General features: G+C 41.7%; 1 protein-coding gene across 1 annotated transcript in view; it reads left to right on the top strand.

Annotated features, from left to right (window-relative positions):
• ASIC1 (acid sensing ion channel subunit 1) overlaps positions 1-18,707 on the top strand; it is a 324,144-nt gene that overhangs the window by 116,669 nt on the left and 188,768 nt on the right. The window lies entirely within an intron of this gene.

Here is an 18,707-nt window from a genome sequence, read left to right on the forward strand (position 1 = left end):
CCTAGGATTGCTATCTGGTTGATTTTTTTCGACCTTACCAGTATTTTAATGTCCCAGCTAGTGCAAAAGTTAGAAAAATCACCTAACGCTTAGAACACACCTAAATTGTAAATTAAAGAAGAAACCTCTTTAATATGTGTTCTAGAGCTGCCTTAATGACCCCTGACTGATAATTAAAGTAAACAAAGACAGACGGGCCATGTTAAAAATAAATTAGTAATTAAGAACAGAATGATTATGGCGGCCGATGAGATGTTAGGTTCGTGAAGGATAGATGAGGACAGACCGTTTCTGGACTGCATCAGTAATCTTAGACATCATTCGCATCGCATCGCTCTCCTCTCAAGAACGTTCTTGCTCCTGTAAGGGGAGCCTGAAAAAATACATGTTTTACTGGTAATGTAGATTTTACACTAGTTCAAACTCACTATTTAATTAAAAAATACGACATCATGCTTACGTTTTGAATTTTCAGGTTTTACATTCGATCACCTACTATCTACATATTTACTTCATAGTCCATGTGTGCCTTCTAAATGTGTATTACATGCATGGTAAACATCTTATTACCATTATCAGCAACGGACTGGTAATGGCTATTAAAATATATAATTAATGATCACAATATATTATTATGATAAAAACATCAGTCAGTAGTGATTTTGTAGTAAAAGAGGTGCCACTAATAGGCGTTGACCATACGTGTTACAAATACAATTAATTCCATGGAACTGTGTTACTACATTGGTGGTACAGTTGGGAAACTCCATAGATGTTGTTTGTATTGTAATACCAATATGGTATAGCAATACCTAACCACTACAGGCTGCCAGCAAACACACGCAACTCCGATGATTTCGAATATTCTAGCAGTATCCCTCAAACCGTCCCGACCTCCAATCCTTACCATGGAATAGCAAAATGTAGCTATATTATTCAACGGCCTGCGAAAACGGTTTTATCACCAGAGGCAAAAATGTGCACCGCCCACCTACCAAGCAGAGCAGGTGGCTCAGTGAGTTGAGCGCTCACCGCTGAGAAATATAGTAATAAGCAGGCCACACCTCTGAATGTTTCCAAGGCCAACCCATCCTTCCATCCTTCTAAGGTGGAAAGACAGAGTACCAATGCATTGAGTAAAGATTGTATCTACTATTTTCAAGCTTACCAACAGCAGTGCTGCGCTAGTAAACTGCATAATAAAGCAAGTAATTATGATGACAGACACCAGAATTCCGCAGAGGCCTTAACACATGCCTTGTCGTGAGGCAGACGCCGATGTTGTTTAGACTCTTTGCAGTCCCCGTCGTCCCGTTTATAAATAGGATTCCTTCACTCGACAGCGAGTATCGGCACATAACAACATTAGATGTTATTAAAAGTCCTGGTTCTGTATTTCGGGGGTGGGCGGAGGCGCAGATTGGATTCCAGGGGATGGTCACACCTTCCGCGCGCGCAGCACTCCACCGCGCGTGACGTAGCCGCTCCTCGTTCCTGCGACACCTCATCCCCTCGCTGGCGGCGGCGCCGTGTGGCCTGAGCAGCTCTCGGGGCGGCCTCTTGTCGGAGGTCTTTTGCATATTGTAGTGTCCTGTGTCACGCCACTCTGTCTTGTGTGAAAGATGGGGTGTGGAGATGGGGGTAGGACTCGACTAATTAATTTGAGCCGGTGAATGCAGGTGTGCCCACCGGCAATCATTTTCGGGACCAGCACTTATTATTCCCCATCAGGTTTTCATCAGAGCAAGAAAGAGGAAACACAAAAGAAGAAAATAAATAAGTAAGAAGGTTTTTGGCAACGCTAACAGGTCGCCTATGCATAACCTATTGGCTTTGCCAATGTGTTTTAGCAATGCTGTTCACCAACGTGGCTGCTGTTCAGTGTGGCTAAAAGTTCAATGCATAGAGGACAGTATTGCAGAGTGGACTGGTGAAGAGTGGAGGCGAGTGTTGAAGAGTGGAGTGGCAGAGAGTGTTGTGTATTGGAGTGGCATAGTGTGGAGTCACGTAGTGTGGCATACATTGTGGTGGTATAGACGAGTGGACTGGTGTAGAGTGCAATGGCTTAGAGTGTTGAAGAGTATCGTGGCGTAGAGTGCAGTGGCATTGACTGTCGTGGCATTGAATTCAGAGGCATACAATGCAGCATCATAGATTAAAGTGGTGCATAGTAGAGTGCAGGGGTGCAGAGTAGAGTGGCGCAGAGTGGTGTGGCACAGAGTGGAGTAGAGTGCAGTGGTGTAGAGCAGAGTGGTGCAGAGTAGTGCAGTTTGGAATGGCATAGAGTTGAGAGATGCAGAGGGTATTGGCGTAGAGAAGAGTCAAGTGCATAGATTGCAGTAGCGTAGAGTGGAGTAGTGCAGAGTAGAATGGCGTAAAGTTCAGTGGCAGAAGTGCAGTGCTGATGAGTAGAGTGTCAGAGTGCAATGGTATAGAATGGAGTAGAGTGGCATAATGCACAGTGCCATAGGGTACAGTGATGCAGAGTAGTGTGCGATGGCATAAAGTGCAGTTGTGTAGAGTGCATTGACATTGAGTGAAGTAAGAGTAGAGAGGTGTAGAGTGCAGTGGCATAAGTTGGAGTGGTTCAGAGTGGATAGAGTGGTGTAGAGTCCAGTAGAATGGAGTAGATTGTTTCAGAGTAGAGTGAGGTTGCATAGAGTGGAGTGGCGCAGGTAGAATGCAGTTGTGTAGGATGACATAGAGTGTAATGTGGCGTAGAGTGGAGCTGTGCATAGTAGATTGGTGTGGCCTAGACTGGTGTGAAGCGCAGTGGCAAAAAGTGCAGTGGTACAGAATAGAGTGTGAAGAGTGCACTGGCATAGAGTAGAGTGGTACAGGGTAAAGTAGAGCGGCATAGGGTGAAGTGATGTAGAGTTCAGTGGCATAGAGTGGAGTGGTGCAAAGTGCTGTGGCCTAGAGTGGTGCAAAGTAGAGTGCAGTGGTGTGGAGTGGTGCAGAGTGGAGTGGCGTAGAGTGGAGTGTTCATGGTGTGATAGCACACTGCCATTACAGACAACACATTTTCAATTCAAATGGCCATTACATTTGCACAGACTTACAGTTTTACTAATAAAACTATACAGTGGACAGACAAAAATGTGTGGACATTGCACCACCTAGTTTAATGATTCATTCTGATCATATTAAACCTGTTATTCCCAACACACTTCAGAAATTAAAACAATGTGCTTCATTTGTGTGTTCATAATTCTGATATATTCTGAAATACTTACTCAGTTCATTTAAATGTTGTGTGCTTAAATAAAACTCTTACCTACCTCCAGTATCCAGCAAGATTGTGACATAAACCCTCTCACTTTGAAGTCAGAGAAAGAGAAGTAAACAAGCACCTTTGGAAGACAGTGCCTGACATTGGACCTTGGTCTTTGAATGCACAGCAAATGTGATGAGATAAGAACAAAATTTAAAAGCCTCGTGGACAGAAAGTCAATTCAAGGAACTATACAGAAAACACGGTTTTGGTAACAGAAGGGATGAACTGAACCTGGAAAGCCTAAAGCAAATAAAGTTTTCTTTTTTTCTCTCTCTCTCTCTCTCTCTCTCTCTCTCTCTCTCTCTCTCTCGGTGGGAGGTCCTCCCTCCCTCTGGATGAGATGGTGGGAGGTAGATTATGGGATGGCCAGAGGGGGAGTTAAGGCTGGGTATAGGGGTTAATATGATTCATAAAATCTTTCCTGCACATCTCACTACATCACTGCACTATTTCCACTCTTGACCTGATCATTGTAAAAAATAAATACATTTAAAAAACCGACGTAAATACTTTTATAATGAACTGCTCCTTCTCAATTTTTCCCTAGGACTTGAGCCAGCGGACTCCTCTATTTTAATGTTTGTTTTGACCTCAATTTATGTTGCTTTCTGTAATTCAGAAGGATATGGAGAATGTTCTTCAAAGTTGAATTCAAGTTTAAATATGGTTGATGTTTGGATTTTTATATCAATATTTTAATTACATTTTGTTTCTAAGATCTGTGGAGGGAACAGGCATTGTTCGTTCCCTCCATCTATAGGACCTCTTGTCCTATTTGTTCTGGCTGTTTTCAGCTCCTTCCTCACCTTGCTCTTGGGCTTTAGAGATAGGTGTGGGAAAGCATTTGAAAAGAAGACATTGTTGAAAACTGTCTCCATGGGTGGTTAATTCAATTAACATTGAGAACCAGACTAAGGATTTCCTTTCTGACACAGTAATCTCAACATCATATGCCCACAGTCTGTGTTGAGATGCAGTACTGGATTCCATTCAATGGAGGGTTGTTGGTCCAAGGAATACATTTCTTGTTTCTGCAACTGGAGAAACATGATGGCAGTTTAGTTAGTTCTTTGGCACTTTGCAAGCAGGCTGAAAGGTTTAACTGCGGTAGTCCAAATGGACAATTCGATGAGCAATGCCTACCTGAAACCATCAGTTCAAGACAGGGTCCAGGACTAGGAATCTTCTGACGTCTTAGATATGTCTGGGCAGAAGTAAATCTACTGGCAATCGAAGTATTTCATATTTGAGGGATAAACAAAATCGTCACTTCGTCTAAGTTGCATATTGCCTTCTTCCCTGGAATATGCTCTCAGTCTCCCTGTTCTCTAACAGATATGTTGTTGATTTGGAGTTCCAGAGGTGGACCTGTTTGTGAATCACAGAATACTTTTCCACCCCAGCTCTTCACAATGTTCCTAAAACCGCAAGCATTTTGGACAGATTCTGCACTGCACTTGACCAGAAACTCTGCCATATGCCTTTCCTCTGACTCCCCTCATTCCCAGTGTCTTAGCCATGATTCAGAGGGATAGGGCAGAGGTAATTTTGGTTCTCTCTTATGGGATAAGGAGACCTGGTTTCTGCACCTGTGTCTCATGGCTACAGAAAAGGAATAATTAATTTCCTGGAATCCTTTCCCTCTACATTGGCCTCTTCCTCCGCTAGCCAGATATCATAATCTAAGACTGTAGGTGTGCCATGCAGAAAGTTAGAAGACCTTTTTCAAGGAACTTAAAATGATCATTGGTTCATTTAGCAAATTATGTCAGCTCAATAACCCTTTCCCTCTGAGCTGTCCGAGGAAAGCATTTTAAATCTTTTACTGGAGGAATTTGAGAAAAACCTTGCAGTAGCCACCTTGAGGTTAAAATGGTCAGCTGTTAAGATTTTAGATTGGCATAGAGTAATTTATCTGCTATGGAGTTCCCAGTATCTCATTTGTTTAAGTGTTTTGTTTTGTTGAAACTTGGAGAAGGGAGTTATTTTCTCCTTTGGAACTCCCTCTATTTTTGATCTCTCTTGAATCTTTTGAGGAGGTGGATGAAAAATGTTTTCTCTAAAGGTTTTCGTTTTGGTAGCGATCACCACGGATAAAAGGATAAGAGAATGTGGTACTCTTCTCTGTCAATATCCTTCTGTAAGATGTTTTGAAGATAAAATTGGGATTCATGTTTCATTTCTAAAATCTTCCATAGGAATTAGGAGGTAGTGTACCCTGCTCTTTCTCCCAATCCAGATAATGAGGAGAAATCTAGATTGCATGTTTTAGATGTGATAAGAGCAGTGAAGATATACCCTCCTTACCTAACTATACCTTCATCACCTAACTTTAGGCAATCTATAAGCAATTTGACAGTTTCTTTGTATACTTTGGTTTGACAAGGAGGAGATCCATGGCTTCCAAATCTACACTGGCTTGCTGGATTAAAACAGTGATTTCATTAGACCACCAAAACTCAGGTGTGGTTTTTCCAGAAGCAGTTCAGGCTTAGTCAACTAGTGGGATGTCTCCCCCTGGGCTAGTTTATCATTGGTTGACATCTGTAGGGTGGTGACTTACCCTTTGACTTTTAGATTCCATTACACATTGAATCCGGCTTCAGGGGATGGGATGTCCTTTGGTACACATATTATATCAAAAGAAGTTTGTGCTTGGGGTAAGTGAGTTACTTCTTAAGCAACTGTAATATGTTTTTTTATGTATAGGTGTATTCCCATTAAAGTTTGAAGTTTTTGGAAAGCAACACTTTTGTCTCCATGTGTAACTTGTTATCTTGGCATCCACAGATCATGATGAAGGCATACCGCTTGGGTATATCATAATTTTGGCAAGGAATGGGACCAGGCAGAAGATGATGATGAAATGTTTGTATTACATGCTGATAATCTTAATTGCTCAAATTCTTCTTTCCTCATCCTATTGCTTATGTTCTACAGTTTTGAATCTTTCATAGATGCACATGCTTCTATCTTCCTCATAGTAGAGGTGGGAGACCCACAGTTATTATACTAAATATTGTAGAGCAAAGCATTAAACAGTAAAGATTAAAGAGGTGACATTGTTAACCAATTCACATTGTTTTAGAAAGACCTAAACTCCAGTCAATCAGAGAGCAGCTGCTGCATCACTCATCCCCTCTAGGGCAATTATACTTCAGTTTTCATACCGCCCTTTGTGTGAAGGGAGTCTAACTGAGCTCTGCTCCGTTCTTCAGTGTGAAAGCTATTTTTCTACTGTATTTGACCTTTGGTTGAACTTTAACAGCCATCTAACAGAAGGTAACACATTACGTTTTAATTCCTGATAAATTCATCATGGCAGGGGGATCCAAAAAGGACTTTTAAGACAATGCAAGTCATGTGGTAAACTCAGGCTGTATGCCGAGGATCCTCGTAAAGAGTACCTGTATTGTCTGTTTTCCTGACCACTGTCCTAAAGAATGTATACCCTGCTGGACATTTTCTGCCAAACCCTTAAGGATAGGTATGCAAAGTTTCTTTTGTGGCTTCAAAAAGAAGAAAACTATTGAAACTCGTGTCTCTAGAAGTGAGATAGAAGGAACAATATTTTCTCACGAGGAAGACCCGTGTAAGTTATACACAGGAGAAAGACTCTTTCAAAGAACCTGCAAAAAAAGGTTTTAAAGGAAAGCATACAAAGAGGTCAAAAGAATGCCCAGTACAACTAATGGCCAGAAACTCTTCACCACCTAGGTCTGTAAAAACAAACAAAAAATAAGGTATGAACCCTGTATTTCATTTGGACAGACATTTACCTTTTCAGAAATGGGAACACCTTCTCCAGACCCTCTATCAAAGAAGCATAATTCAATGGAAAATAAAGTGGCAAGATAATCAGCAACACTATCGGCAACTAGAGCGATGACATCTATGTCAACATCAACTACGACTACAACATCAATCATACTCTTAGCGTCAAAGTCTTTATCAAGAAGGACTTCATCATCAACGAGACATCGTCGACAGTTCATTGTTGAGACTGTCTATGGCAGCTCCACTGATGAGTGCACATGTCATAATCCAATTAAAGAGATGATACACAAAGCCAAAAAATTGAAAGGTAACTTAATTCCAGTTAGCACTCAGAGCTACTGGTGACACACCAGCTTACAACCCACTGCTTCAAGCCAGAATTCTAAATAGAACATTTTATGCATAATTAGAACTCAGAATGCAGCATCTCAACATTACCAAGCTCCACAGAATATTAAATTGCTTTCCCTTTTTACATTAAAACAGTATGCAAAACAAAATTAAACTTTACAATACAAAATAAGTAAATATCATAGGCAACATTTCCAAATACAAAACACTCTTACAAAAATGCACAACATGGTACTTCCCTTTTATAACAGTAACTAGAGAACAGATAGCAAACATAACACTTAAACACATTAACTCTAAACCTAATAATAATAATCATAAAGCTTCTGAGGCAAAAAGTTTTGTCCTGCACTATTTCGCACAACAGATGCTGATTGAAATGAATTTTCACAAATAAAATCAATTCATTCTATAACCAATCAAAGTGGAATCCTTAGTTGAAGTGAACTTAAAAGATGGAAAAAAAGCACTGCTCTTTTCATCCCTTTTGCCTCCAACGTTCAACACAAGTTCACTGTTCCACCATTGTCCACCTTCCACCCTGAGAATACTTCCTTTACCTTCAGTAATCCTAACCAGGCGACTATATTTAGATTCAACTTTCCTCACATGAGTAGGTCTTGACACATTCACAAAATCGCCTACTTCCAAGCCAACATCTTTCACTCTCTTCCTTTTGTCATAATACTTTTTTCTGCCTTTTCGGAGCCAATTCTACTTTATCTCAAACACTTCCATTTACATACATTGGCTTATTCACTTTGATCCACTTTGTCAACCATACTGGGGAAACATTTGTGGTGGTCTTCCTTCCCTGTAACAATTCAAAAGGAGAAACACCCATGGTGGACTGTGGTGTGGTGCATTAGAACCATAGCATGGACTTGATAGCATTACCTTCCTCATATCTGTTCATATTAGCCCACTAAATGCACTCCTGTCACTTTCTGTTCATTCGTTCAACTAACCCATTGGCTTGGGGATGATATAGGGAACTCATCAGGTCACTAACACCACTGGTTCATAACAACTCACATCTTTGGAACCAAACTGAACACCACTGTCTGAAACAATGGCAGTTGGGAACTCTTCTCTATAAAACACATCCTTCAGAAAATCTATTATCACTTGGAATGTAATTTTGGTTACTATAATAGTCCATCATAAATAAAGCAAAACATGAATTAGGAGTTAAATGATTAAACAGCCCTACTATATCTATACCAACTTACTCCCATGGAGAAGATGGACAACTAGTAGGTAATAAAGGTGAAAAGCTAAGATTCATAGATATTTAACAGCTGAAACATGTAACACAATTAGAAACTACCAGCTCAATGTCCTTGTCCATGGAATGCCACCAAAAATATGATCTAACTGGACTCTTTGTCATAGTAGAGCCCAAATGTCCAGAGTTAGTCGTAGTGATTTAACTCCTCAGATGCACAAGTGGCACAAACTTTTCATCTCTGTTCAACAGTCCATCTTCCACTGTTAAATCATCTGCAGTCTTTATATACGGTTGCAGACTTGCCTCAAGATTCCTCTCTTTGGGCCATCCTGACATAACAGAATCCAGTACAGCCTGAAGTCTGACATCATCCTCTAAAGCTACGTGCCAGTCCTCTTCAGTCAATGCAGTCTTCACCATCATCATCACCATCCTCTAAATATCTCACTTCTTGGGATGGAAACTAGAGAAATAGTCAACACACACATTCTTTCAACCTTGAATATATTCTGGAGAGAAATCAAATTGAAGTAATTTGGTAGGTAGCCTCGCTGTCCTTGGAGTAAAACCATGAACAGTGGTTTGTGATCCGTTTGTATCACAAAACGTTTTCTCCAAAGATAATTCCAAAACTTTGTGAAAGCCCACCAACAGCCTAACAGCTCCTTGTCAATAATAGATTAATGTAATTGTGTATCAGTCAAACACATAAAGCATATACATTGTATAGGCATTCTTCTGGGTAAACACTGCTCTTAAGCCAACACCACTCGCGTCAAAGGCCAATGTACATGGCAGATCTGGGACATAGGGGGTCATTCTAACCCTGGCGGTCGTCGACCGCCACGGCTAAAATGACGGGGGCACCGCCAACAGGCTGGCGGTGCCCCGCAGGGCATTCTGACCGCGGCGGTTCGGCCGCGGTCAGAAGTGGAAAACCGGCGGTCTCCCTCCGGTTTTCCGCTGCCCTTCTGAATCCTCCATGGTGGCGCAGCTTGCTGCGCCGCCATGGGGATTCAGAAACCCCATACCTCCATCCTGTTCCTGGCGGTTCGCCCACCAGGAACAGGATGGCGGTATGGGTTGTCGTGGGGCCCCTGGGGGCCCCTGCAGTGCCCATGCCAATGGCATGGGCACTGCAGGGGCCCCCGTAAGAGGGCCCCACAAAGAATTTCACTGTCTGCATTGCAGACAGTGAAATTCGCGACGGGTGCCACTGCACCCGTCGCACCTTCCCACTCCGCCGGCTCCATTCGGAGCCGGCGTCCTCGTGGGAAGGTAGTTTTGCACTGGGCTGGCGGGTGGCCTTTTGGCGGTCGCCCGCCAGCCCAGTGCAAAACCCAAAATACCCTCAGCGGTCTTTCGACCGCGGAGCGGTATTTTGGAGGGGGAAGTCTGGCGGGCGGCCTCCGCCGCCCGCCAGACTTAGAATCACCCCCATAGAGTTTTAAAATAAATCCTTTTTTACTGGTAACCAGCGCAGTCTGGCCAGAGCCAACTGAGCTGACTGAGATCTGGGAATATGTAACAACACTCCAGCTGCTGCATTTTAAATAATCTGCAGCATCCTGATGACATACTCTGGACTACCAAAGAGTGAATTTCCATAATCCAGCCAAGACAGGATAAGACCTTGAATTACTATTCTCTGCGTCTCTGCAGGGAGCTAACTGATCATCTTCCTAAGGGCTCTTAACATGGCAAACCAAGACCCTGCTACCTTCCTGGCCTGAGATGCCATCGTAAGATCTTTACCTAGAAGAGCTCCTAAACTCTTACATTCTTCTTTCAGGGTGAGACTCTCCCCACAGACACATGGGCCAGCTAAGTTGGTTCTATAGGGAGGGGTTATTTCCAATCACCATCATCTCGGATTCATCAACATTCAATTTGAGACAACTCTTAGTCATCCAACTGTATACTTGATCCAGACAGGTGGGCAAATTCCCGAAAGTAGCCCTGGAATTAGAGGTCAAGGAGATGACAATCTGGGTGCTGTCAGCATAAAAAACCATTGAAAAACCGGTGGAACAAATAATGTCCGCTAAGGAACAAGCATAGACATTAAAAAGAGTGGGACTCAATGACGAACCCTGAGTTACACCACTTTTGAACTTATAACTCTCTGAAAAGCAGGGACTTTCTCTGACCTGAAAACATCTGTTATTGAAAAAGCATGACAGCTATTTTAGTGTCCTACCCTTGATTCAAAGTGCTTCTAGCCTGTACCTGAGGATGGAATGGGAGACCGTATCAAAAGCTGCACTCAAATCAAGGAAAATGAGTGCAGCCGAACCACCAAGATCTAATGTTTTCCTAATCTCCTCAGTGGCAAGTAGCAAATCAGTCTCCATACAGTACCCAGGATGAAAGTCTGTTTGCATCTGATGTAGAAGTTTATAGGTTTCCAAGAAATTGGTCAAATACTTACTGACCAAATTCTCAATAATCTTACTAATGCCAAGCAGCAAAGAGATATAACTATAATTCTCTTCTTTATCTGGGTCTAAGGAAGGTTTTTTTCAGCAATGGACTGACAATTGCATGCTTCCAAGGGTCTGTTACTTGTCCCTTTTTGAGAGACAGACTGTACAAGGTGGTCAGAGTGGATAAGATAACATCACCAACTTTTAACAAAATGTCAGCCGGAGATGGGTCTGCCAGGAAGCCAGATTTAATATTAATGGCTACTTCCCTGATAGCATTGCAATTCAACTGGGGAAAAATTGTGGGAGAGGTTTGATTTTCTAAAGAACCATCTTCCATGCCCTTAGGGAGAATCGTGTTTACTCCCAAGAAATCATAAATCAGATTAAAGTTATTAATTAAGAACTTGGCTAATTCCTCACTGCGTTCCTTTGAGTTAGGGGAGCCTATGCCTGCCACTTTAGGTTTCCAGAAAGAATTTACAGTTGTGAAAATTTCGTTCGAGGTATTCGAAGACTGAGTAATCCTATTTGCAAAATCCGCAATCCTGGCCTTTCTGATTGCATACTGATATGTTTTCAGAGCTTTTTTTAATAAATTATCTTTCTCTCACTGTTGTATTGCACTCCCCATCTCCTTTCTTCTCTTTTACATTGTTTTTTGAGTTCCCTAATCTCAGGCATAAACCAGGTACCGGTGGTTCTAGTACAGGAGAATTTCTGCGCTTTTCTAGGAACTAGCATGTCTAATGATGTCACAATCCACTCCTCAAATGCCTTATAATCCAGATTGACATCGCCCAAGTTGTCTTTAAACACAATAGCAACATGTCCTCCTTTCTTTCCCGATCTATCATGTCTTACTATTGCGTAACTTGGGGGAAGCGCAGTCGCAATCTCAGTCTCACTTTTCCTCATCCAACCAAATTTCTATAGGGCGTGTCCGCGCACCTGTCCCAATTAAGTCGGCAGGTCCGCGTAAGCAGGGTGTGACACAAGGAAGCTAGAACACCGAACAAAATGGCGCTCGCTTCTGTGTTGATGGGCAGGCTCTAAACACGGCCAAGGAGAAAAATATCTCCTGAAGACCCAAAGGCAGCCCAAAAGCATGCTGTTAAAAAAAGCGGACCCCGCCACTAATGCCGGAAAAAATAAAAATCCAGTTCCTGTTTATCTGATCTTATGTAGACTCACACAAAATGAAGTTACCCGTAGAAATGCCCAATCAATCTACAATTTTAAAGTGGCACACAGCAGAATTAAAAACATTTGATTGAGTTAGAGCTATCAGCACTGCAAATTCATATCTGGACTTTTCTTGCCACATAAATTGGTCAAACCTACCTCAGAATTTCGCCTTTTCCTGTCATATAATTCCACTGGCCCTGCATATAACTAAATCACTTTCATTTACCTTCTTCCTCTATCTGCAGCAAAAAAATGAAAATGTTGCCATTTAGCATCCTAATTTAAATCTGCCACGCTCATTCCAATAGAATACCGCTTTCACCTACTCACCATCAGAGTTTCTGGTTGGCTAACACAATTCCCCGAAAAAAGACACAAGAGAGCCACAGAGGAGAAATAAACTAGACACGACCCCCAAATATACAAAGAGTGGTCAAACATCCCCAAATATACAAAGAGTGGTCAAACAATTATAGTGTAATAAGGATATTACGTTGGCCTGAATCATGGTCATAATTGTAATAAGGAGAGATTAATAAAACATATGCAATTATCATATAAACCTTTATCAGAAATGAACTTTTGGCATAAGACTGTAATGCTCAAAACAGCCCCTACAGGGCACCATAACAAAAATATCATTTGTAAGAAACATGGTCATGTAACCATTTAGAGGGCATAACCCCACGAAACATACAACAAGAAAGTAATGCAGTGTAACAATATACTTGCTGTAAAACGAAAGGTCCAATCATGAGAATGCAGTGTAACCATATATGTAGCCCCTAGAGGGTATAGTGCATTACAAATTTTCAAGGCTAGCAGGCCTATTACAATGATACTACAAACAAGTCCCTTAAAACAAAACTTCTCCCTGGAGTAAAACAAAAGCTTCAGCCATGAGAGAGATTAAAAAGATAATGAATGGTGCTAGGGGTTATTATTTTAGAGTCCCCTCTAACATAGTGTGTTGACCCAGAGATTGTGTAGACAAAAAGAGCACATTATGGTCAATGTTTTGAAGGTGGTCCTATTGTTCAAGGACCAACATAGGCTGAGTTATGAGCAACAATATGTTTGTAAAAGTAATGCCTTATGGGGGACGTTTCCATACCACAAATATTTTAGTATGGTGATATGACTGTAATGCTTAGAACAGCCCTAGAGGATTCCTCAATAAAAATAGAATTTGTAAGAAACATGTTTATGTAACTATATAGTTAGCCCCTAGAGAGCATAACCACGCAGAAAGTAATGCAATGTAACCATACATTTAGCCCATAGAGGGCATAGGCTGTTACACATTTTCAGGGGTAGCAGGCCTATAGCAAACATATTATAAATAAGGCCCTTATTTTGAAGTCCCCACTGACCTAGTGAGGGGGCTCAGAGATGACCTGAAGAGAAAGAGTGTATCGTTCTGAATGTTTTGGTGGTGGGCCCATTGTCCTAGTAGCACCACAGGCTGAGTTATGAGCAAAACGTTTTGTAAAAGTAATGCACACAAAGCATTCTGGGGTGAGTTTTCCGAGTGCAGTGAATATTGTAGTATCGTTTCTCCCGCTGTGCCGGGAGAGCCGATTTTGCTTTGAGGATTTCTGTTTTACGTAAAACATTTACCAATTTCAAGTGTTTTAGGGAACAGCCACAAGAAGGTAACTGTGAACAATGTGACCAGCTCTCCAATATCGCCGATCGAGTTCACACTGTTGTGCCTGTTCACACTGTGGGCACCATAGCTGCCATGCAGCACAAAGGGGAGAGACAAAAGAAAAAAATAGTTTGCCCAAGCTGAAGCATATTGGCAATCATTCAGAAATCCATGAAACAGGGGCAGTCTGCAAGGCATGACAAAAACAGCCTCAAGGCGGGACAAACGTAAAGGATTTACCAATGACATCAAGTAGTTTTTGAAAGGCAGGCCTAGGAGCGAATGAAAGTGATGGGCGTGAGATGGGCATGGTTAAAAGCCCACAATACTTACAACAGGTCAAAGAGCTTGCGCGCTCGTCCTAATTACATGAACACATTCATAAACATGACCATAAAATGATTAAAAAATGGTTAAAAAAGCGTGTCAAGATGGATTCCCTCATGGACCTGTATTTCCCGATGAGGAGAATACAGATTATATAGGAGAGTTTTCCTTCAAGAGCAGGCCTCAAACAGGGGCTAGATGTTATGAAGCTTTTGAAGAGCAGTATACCTCCGAGGATGCTTTTTAAGAGCAACCTTTTCAGGAGCCAATGATGCAGGTTCCAGTAGCTCTGGTGTCGGATCTTCATCATATGCTCTGTGACTACTATTGAAAATTCCCTGAGATGAGAAATCCACCTTCACTGGTACAGCAAACACCGGTTCCTTCTGCTAACATTTCCCCACGTTCTCCTCACATACTCTCTCTGGGGAAAAGTAGAACTATGCAACAGCAAATTGTTCTATAACCCAGGATGTTGGAACCGATTACCATCCATGAGGACTACGTGGATGAGGGAAAATGATGATGAGCCAGAAGAAGGGTAGATCGTAGATAAACAAACAAGTGGCATGGTAAGAGAATGGGATGATTATATTATACCACTTTGAGGGTCCCCTAAAGCCTCCCCTGCTAATTCCCCACCAGATAATATGGGAGGATTTTATGCTGTTCCGGTAAGAGCTTCTAGGAGGTTTGACCTGCCAGTGCCAGTGCAACAAACCAACTGTTTTCTTTATGACTTCAAAGAGACAACTAGGAAGTCAATTAAGGCAATACCCATTGAAGATCATATACGGGCAGAAAGTATTAAGATTATGAAACATCCTGCAACAGAAGCGTCAGTGTTACCCTGTCTTGAGAAAAATATAAAGCACTAGAGAATTTCCAGCCTGCCTAGTTGGTCACCAAAAACAGACTCTGTGATCGTGCAAGCAGCACAGTGATACTCAAGGAATCCTACCATTCTTTGCTCTGCACCACTTGATAAGGAAGACAAGTGTCTGGATAACATCAGAAAAATATTCTCAGCCATGGCTACCTTGAATATAAGAGCTTATAATGCCCTAGCTATCCTTATCAGATATGATATCCAAATGGGATTTGAGGGCCTTCATTGATTCACTGGCGGAGGACAAAAGAAAGGAGATCAAGATGATCCTTCAGGATGGAGAGAGGATGTCTTCCGAAATCATAGACACGGCAATGGATATAGCCTCAATAGGATTTTGACAAATGGCTGGTGCTGCAGTCTTGAGACATCAGGGCTGGTTAAAGGCAATTGAAGGCAACCTAAATCAAAATAGAGGTGCAGTCCTAAAACCTTAGTATGCCATATGATGGGGAAGAGTTGTTTGTGTTACATATTGATGGCACCCTCCAATTGATTAAGGCAGACACCGAGACAGCAACACTTGAGAGGTGCTGCAGCAGTGGCATTTGCAATCATTTGATGGAGCCAGAGGCAGAGGACAGTACTCTTTTAGAGGGGATTTTCAGTCCAACAGATTTCAGCCCTGTCATCAAACCCAAAAAGGGTGGCAGTTCCTAAAGCAATATAGATCGCCACCAGCAGTGGGATGTTAGGCACGCTCCCGTATGAAAATCAACAAATACAGGACAAGGACAGAAACCTTCAAGATGGTAGTGCAAACTCCTTGATGTTGGTCACCCCTTTGTTAACTATGCCTCTGGGTGGGAGCAATAGTTTTTGCAACTTTCACAATAATTGAAGTTCCATCTTCTCAGATCTATAAGTGATAGATTTAATCCAGTATGGTCACACCCTCAATTTTACTAAAAAATCTCCTTTAAATCCATCTCACCAAAGGGCACATCAGCATCTTTATCTGTTGAAGGAAGAAATTCAGCCACTAATGCTCAAAGAAGCCATAGAGGAGGTCACGTATGCTCATCAAAACCAGGCTTCTACTTATAATGTTTCCTCTTAAAGAAAAAATCAGGAAAGTGGAGGCAGGATCTGGATTTGAGACAACTGAATAAATAGCTAAAAAACACAGCCTTTCAGATTCATCATGTTGCAGGATATTCTGATGTTGTTAAACCCAGGAGATTACACAGCATCTCTAGACCTACAAGACTTATATTTCAATATTCCCATTCATATCAAACACTGGTATCTCAGGTTTGAGATGTTAGAATGCCATGATCAGTTCAAAGTCCTGCCTTTCGGATTCAAATCTGCCCCAAGGATATTCACCAAATGCATGGCTCCTGCAGCAGCTTATTTAAAAATCATAGGAACACCAGGTTTTCCCATGCCTGGACAACTGGTGAATAAAGACACTCTCATTCTAGGTACAACCTACTCAATAAAACCTGTCTCCAAGTTTTCAAAGATTTAAGGCTGAAGCTCAGCACAGAAAAATCCTGTCTCATTCTGTCCAGAAAGATTACATTTAAAGGAGCAGTTCTGGACACAGTTTCTTGCAAAACCTTTACAACATAAGTAGGATCTTCAGCATAATAGCGCTACCTCTCTCGCTCTCCCAAGAAAAAAGTCAATTTCAGTAGGAACATACAAGTAATTCCTGGGAGTGATGTCTTCTTGCATTCACTAATTGTCGTCTATTCTTGAGTCCTTTGGAAGACAAGATCGACAAACACTGAAAACAGATACAAAGCTCTTTCAACGATGTGATCAAGATAACCACAGAAATGAAAATGGCCAAGACTTTTTTGGGTGCAGAAGGACAACATACTCTCTGACCTAATGTTTCTCAGCAACAACTGCAATAGGTTAAGATGTTACTAGAGGGTTGGGAGCTTATTTCCGGGACCTCAAAGTAAGTGGCTAATTGTTGTTCCATTGTTGGAGCAGAAGATGCATATAAATCTGCTAGAACTGAGAGTGTTAGTTCTAGGACTTCGGGCTTTCCTTCTGTGAATAAAAACATCTGCAGGTCTGGGTCATTCAGACAATACAACCAGTATAATGTACCTAAAGAAGCTGGGAAGAACAAGATTGAATCCACTGTCGCAGCATGCTCAAGGCATATGAACCAGGATATTACGCTACTGGATCACTTAAAGGCTTGACACCTGTAAGGTATAGACAAGCAGTGGGTCAACAACCATAAGAGAGAACCCCAAGAGAGTGCAGCTATGACAGCAACACCTGTTGAGCACTTTACACAAATGGGAAAGACCAAACCTGGACCTATTTGCAACAGCTCTCAATAGAAAATGGTGTTTCTAAACAAGCACATTCCCTCACAGGAGAAAATGGAGGAAGTCCTTCCAAACTGCATGGGTGGGATATTTGCTTATACCTTTCGTGGTTTGCCATTGAATCCCAGGTTCCTCAACAAAATGAAAAGGGAGCTGTGATAAATCATTCTTGTGGCTCCAGGATGGCCAAGACAGTTCTGGTACAAAGAACTTCTTCTCATGTCAGAACATCCACACATTCCACTCAAACTAGTCCCAGGAATGCTTAGAGTGCTTATGAAAAAAGGGGTCAAGTGATTCAGTCAGCACCTGAGTCACTAAATGTTTCTGCTCGACTCCTAAGCACAATGAGTTCTACCTCTTAAGTATCATATAAGAGTGCAGGGACATTCTAGCCAGAAAGAGAGCTGACTCTATAAATAAAACTTATAAGGCAAAATGGACTAATTTCTGCATTTGGTGCTCTCTAACAACTGTCATCAATTATCTACCCCTGAGCAGGTTTTACCTGCTGACCGTAGTACATTCTGGTCTCTCTTATAACTCAATCAAAGTCCACTTTGGCAGTAATTTATAGGTAAAGAAGACACTTGAATCCAAAACCTTCATGGTCAAATAGTTTGATCAAGGAAATCATATGGGGGCTTTTTAGAGTTTATCCTCTGATTTAAAAAATGCCTGTTCCTTGACAGCTGGACATGGTGTTCACCCAAAGATTTGAAGTCTATTTCAACTTATCCAAAAAGCTGAATTAAAGCACCCCTTTGGGAAGATGGTACTACAATTAGCCATCACATCAACTAGTAAAATTAATTAAATTCAGGCCTTTACTATCAAACTACCATATATTCAGTTCAGAACGGACAACGGTATCTTGACAGCTAAACCTCATTTAATCTCTAAGGTTTTAACAGTTTTCCACCTTAACAAAGCAATTGTATTGAAGACCTGCTTTGAAACCCGCCTGACGCACTGGAAAGAGCTCTTCATGCATTGGATGTTAAAAGATGTTTAAAATTCTATATTCTGATGGAACTGAATTATTTAGAAATTCTGATTAACTCCTGATTGCATTCGCACCTCCACGAAAACATCAAGCTTTGTCGAGAAGTAATATAGCTCGATGGGTCTCAGTGGCCATAGCCTTCTACCACAAGAGGGCTGGAAGACAGTTTGATATGGGGAACTCTAGTTGGCAGTGGTTTGCACCCTGTCCAAGTAAGTACCCTCACTCTAGTCAGGGTAAGGGATAACCCCTGCTCACCCCTTTAGTAGCTTGGCTCAAGCAGT

Source organism: Pleurodeles waltl, chromosome 4_2 (genome assembly GCF_031143425.1).
Source record: "Pleurodeles waltl isolate 20211129_DDA chromosome 4_2, aPleWal1.hap1.20221129, whole genome shotgun sequence".
NCBI classification, from domain to species: Eukaryota; Metazoa; Chordata; class Amphibia; order Caudata; family Salamandridae; genus Pleurodeles; species Pleurodeles waltl.